The following is a 4,039-nucleotide window of genomic DNA, read 5'->3' on the forward strand; positions in this document are numbered from 1 at the left end:
TTCTCTTTGAAAGACTTCCTTTCTTTTGCAGTTTAGTGGTCAAGAGAAGGCAGCAAAGTTATTTGTATCTTGTGATAGGGATCCCATCAGATCTGAAATGTCTGATTAAGAAAAGTTTAGGCAAAAATCTTTGTTTTCCAAACTGGCAACAGTGACTGTAGAGTTTCTCAGTGGCCAGAATCCCCTTCTCACAAATCAGGTAGAGGGATTTCTATTGAAAGGATTGGGAAAGAAAAATTTCTGCCCATGTATATTGATGTGAAAAGGGTCCAGGTAGGACAGGTCTTAACTTGCAGTCATGTCTTAAGGAATTCTTCTCTATTGCATGGGGTTTGAGATTCCACGTATTTGTATTGTATAATCTTTTCATTTGGTTCTAAAATCAACCAAAGTTCCCCCTCATCCCCAGCACACACACATGTCATGGGTTCTTAAAGGATGGGAAGGGACTTGAACTGAAGCAAAGAGCATGGATTTCCTGGGCTACCACTGCGTAAGCATTTCCCTTGATAAAATATAAAAGATGTCAATTTTCAAACCACCTGTGAACCACCCCGTGTCCTCGGTCCTGTTCCTTGTTGTCTGAATTTCTGTGAGTGGGTGCTAATCCCAGAGCCGTATCTTTGGAGGTGGGTTCCTGAGGAAGAGTTTGCTCTGTTGTCTTTCTCACAAGCAGAACTAGCAGGAACATTGAACCTGAGGCAAAGGTGTATGCATAGCAGTCCCACAAAACTAGTATCCAAAGGGAAATCCAGGGCTCTGCTTCCATTTTGTTTCTGGCAGTTTGATGTTTACTTGGTGTCCTCCATGTACTTTGACTTTTACTTGTCCATCGTTGGCATGTGCTGCCCTCCCTGTCAACTCCCCTCCCCAAGAGGTCTCATTGTACAGTGCCCATTCCTGTTCTCTCTCTCCTTGTTTGGATGTACTGCTCTGTGTAACTCAGTGGGTCTCCCTCTTTCTGGTTTGTTTTTTTTCTAGATTCCTGCCGTTTGTTCATCGTTGTGCCTAAAGCATGTCGATGTGGCGTTCAAGTACATCGTCCAAATCCTTGTCTCTTCAGCTTCTCTGATGCTTGAACTCTCACCTTTGACCTTGTGTTGACCTTTGACGCTGATGTGTATTTTTATTATGTTTGTTTCTTTCTTTGTTTTTGGTTTGTTTTGGGGGTTTTGTTTTGGTTTGGTTTTTGTGTGTGTGCTGCCAAATTGGTTTTGCTAGAAAGACTGCTGAAGGAGAATATTTAAACTTGCATTTGAATATAAAAAAATTCTATTTTTCTAGAACTTCATAAGATAACCACTTGATTTTGTGATTCTGATTCTTTGTAATTGTTTTCAGAGCAGCCTTGCTAGCATACCTTGTGGAGTATTTGTATTTCTGTGAACATACAGCCAGTCACTTTCAAGGCTTAGTTTTTTCTGTGTGCTTAGTTTTTAAAACAAAAATCTGAAAAAAGTCAATTGAATGATTCGGCTTAGCCTTTCAAGAGGCTTCTGGTCACATTTTGCTGAAATGGTTTCTGTGCTTGAGGAGATAGCATGTATTTTTATGAGTTCAAACTCTGACTTCAGTGTCATCAGCACAAAACACTTGAACTATATTTTTCTCCTGATTGTAGCAGCATTTTTTGCCCTGGCATTTACTGTTCCTTTTTTGTGTAGTTATCAGCCTTTGTCTGCAGTGAAAATTGATCATACTTGATATTGCATTATGTTAAACCCCAGCATGTTTGTTTTGTTTTTTGTTTTTGTAACTACAATCTCCTCAGCAAAATGTGATTTTTTTTTTTTTTTTAGTTTTAGTCTTCCAAATTTAGTGCATGTTTCCTGCTGTTTTCTTCACACCCTTGAATATATCACATTCACCTCTCTGTTTTCTATAGTTTGTGCAAAAACTGAGCAATTTACCAGGTTTCAAAGGTATACTTTTAAATTGGTGTTTTTTTGGTGTGACAAATTTCTGATCAGATGCCATGTAAGGCATCTACCTGTGCACTTAGACTGTCTGTCTGATGCAGCTTCTGGGCCTTGTTCCATTTCCACAGCTGACAGGTTCCCAGGAGGAGGGTTGGTGCATTGTTCCAGTAGGAGTTTTGGTAGACTGGGATAGATGGGAAGCAGGAAAGTGGGGGATCTTTGCAGTAATTCTGCTTCTAAAATCCCATGAATTGGGGCTCCTTTTATACACTCTTAAATTTTTTATTTTATACAATTTGGGGCACAATTTTTGTGAAGTTCAGCCCCAAATTTAACACTGTTAAAGAGATACTAGAAGGAGGCTTAGTGGATCTAAGTTAGCACCTGCAGTAGAGTGTTCAGAATATCCCAGAGAAGGCCTTTGTAAGCCTGATCATGCTTCTGTTGGCTCTTTCCCCAAATGGCATACACAAACAGCCTTTTAGGCTGTTACATGAACAGGGTACCGACCCCGGCTCCTCTTCTCAGGGGCTTTAGCTGGGGAATCCATAGAGATTTTTGTTTTGTTTTTGTTTAGTTTTCAGTTGGGTAAAGAGTCAAGCAGCTTCTGTTCCTGCCTTTCAGGAAGGAATAATGACAGGTTACTATTCTCTGGCTTCCCCTTGCCCTACAAACCATCTACTGTGAGACACCATGGCTAGAAACTGGCATTTAGCCACATTCTTGCAGGTGCTTTTATGGGAAGACCCTATTTACTGAGGGAGATGAGTTGATGAACCCCAATGTGGGAAAAGATTAGGTGAAATCCTAGGGGAGTAAGAGGTTGGAAAGAGGGAAGGAAGGAGGACTGATCTGGCTGGGTTGGTTACCCTGTTTGGAGTGGGGAAAAGGAAACAAGGAAATTTATTCTTACCCATCCCAGAGCTGGCTGGGGATTTCACTGCTTCTCAATACATGTTATTTTGGAGTGTGATTTTTTTTTTTTTTAGATCTGGGATTTGGGGATGAGGCTGTATGAGAAGAAGATAGACACTCATTTGAGGTAGAGCTGGCTGCTGTTAGCCCCACAGTCTGACTGCATCAGGCTATCTGTCAGTAGGGGCACTAAGACCCTGCAGTGTATTGAGTAATTTTGCCAATACATTTCTGTACGTGCATTCAGTTCCATGAGGAACTCTGAGGTAACCTGTGGAAAAATCTCTGGAGAAAACCAAAATGCCAAATGTTGGATGTTTCTTTCCTTTCTTTTCCTTTCCTTTCCTTTGATTGTTTTAATTGTTCTGTGGTGGTTTTAATGGATTTGAGACAGTGGAGCAGCAGCTGCCTTTCTGATTTTTGGCTGCTTTTTGTGAATAATTTAAAAAGAAAATTTACATTTTGGAGACACACCTGTGGGCTTTTTTATTGGTACAAACGTTGTATTTAACACTAGGGGTTTTGTACAGTTTTTTGCCTTTTCTACTAGAAAACAATGTAAAGTGATTCGCAATGTGACAAGAAAACAATTGGCCACTATGACCAAATGTAGAGTCTGTTCTGCAGTAACAGGATTTAATCAACTCAAAGTCATGATTCAGTTGTAGAAATGCTTTTCTTTACCTTGTTTGAGCTGTTCCTTTTCTTGTTTTGATTTGCAAAACAAAATGTCTTCTTGTGTGAAATTGTGTTGTACTCTGTACTCTGTAGAAAATTATGGATTTTACTTTAATGGTTTAAAAGCAGAGAAGCACATGTTGCTTTTTTTGATCTGATCACAAAGTTTGTGTAGTGGATTTAAAAATGAAAAGATTTGTTACAAGTTTGGAACGAGCGAGTATGTGTTAAAGGAATTTTCTTCCTTCGTGTGTTTTTTTTTTTCTCTTTGTCCCAATGGGGAACTTAAAGCTGTTTTAATTGCACAGACACACCAACAAGTCATTTTGTATATGCCAAGTGTGGTACCTTCCTTTGTTTATTTGCTATTAAACTGTTTGAGAAGAGTCTGTGTCATTTCTGTGTTGAACCTCAATCTCTCACTGTATAGATGAGTGCAGGTGAGGAGAGGAGGCTCTGCCAGCTGAAAGTGAAAGGGACATGGAGGAATTGCAGTTGCTTAGCCAGGCAATTTATCACTTAATGTT

At 39.7% G+C, this 4,039-nt stretch overlaps 1 protein-coding gene across 11 annotated transcripts in view; it reads left to right on the forward strand.

The window, feature by feature from the left end:
- The window catches only part of CELF1 (CUGBP Elav-like family member 1), a 99,713-nt gene extending 95,815 nt beyond the window's left edge, over positions 1-3,898 (forward strand). For all 11 annotated transcript variants that reach the window (XM_006113419.5, XM_089778537.1, XM_006113424.5 and 8 more), the window contains one exon: positions 982-3,898. The gene's annotated coding sequence lies outside the window, so the exon portion shown is untranslated. The remainder of the gene's footprint in view (positions 1-981) is intronic.
- The last annotated feature ends 141 nt before the right edge of the window (positions 3,899-4,039 follow it).

The sequence above is a fragment of the Pelodiscus sinensis genome, chromosome 5 (genome assembly GCF_052426305.1).
Source record: "Pelodiscus sinensis isolate ZL-2025 chromosome 5, ASM5242630v1, whole genome shotgun sequence".
Taxonomy (NCBI): Eukaryota; Metazoa; Chordata; order Testudines; family Trionychidae; genus Pelodiscus; species Pelodiscus sinensis.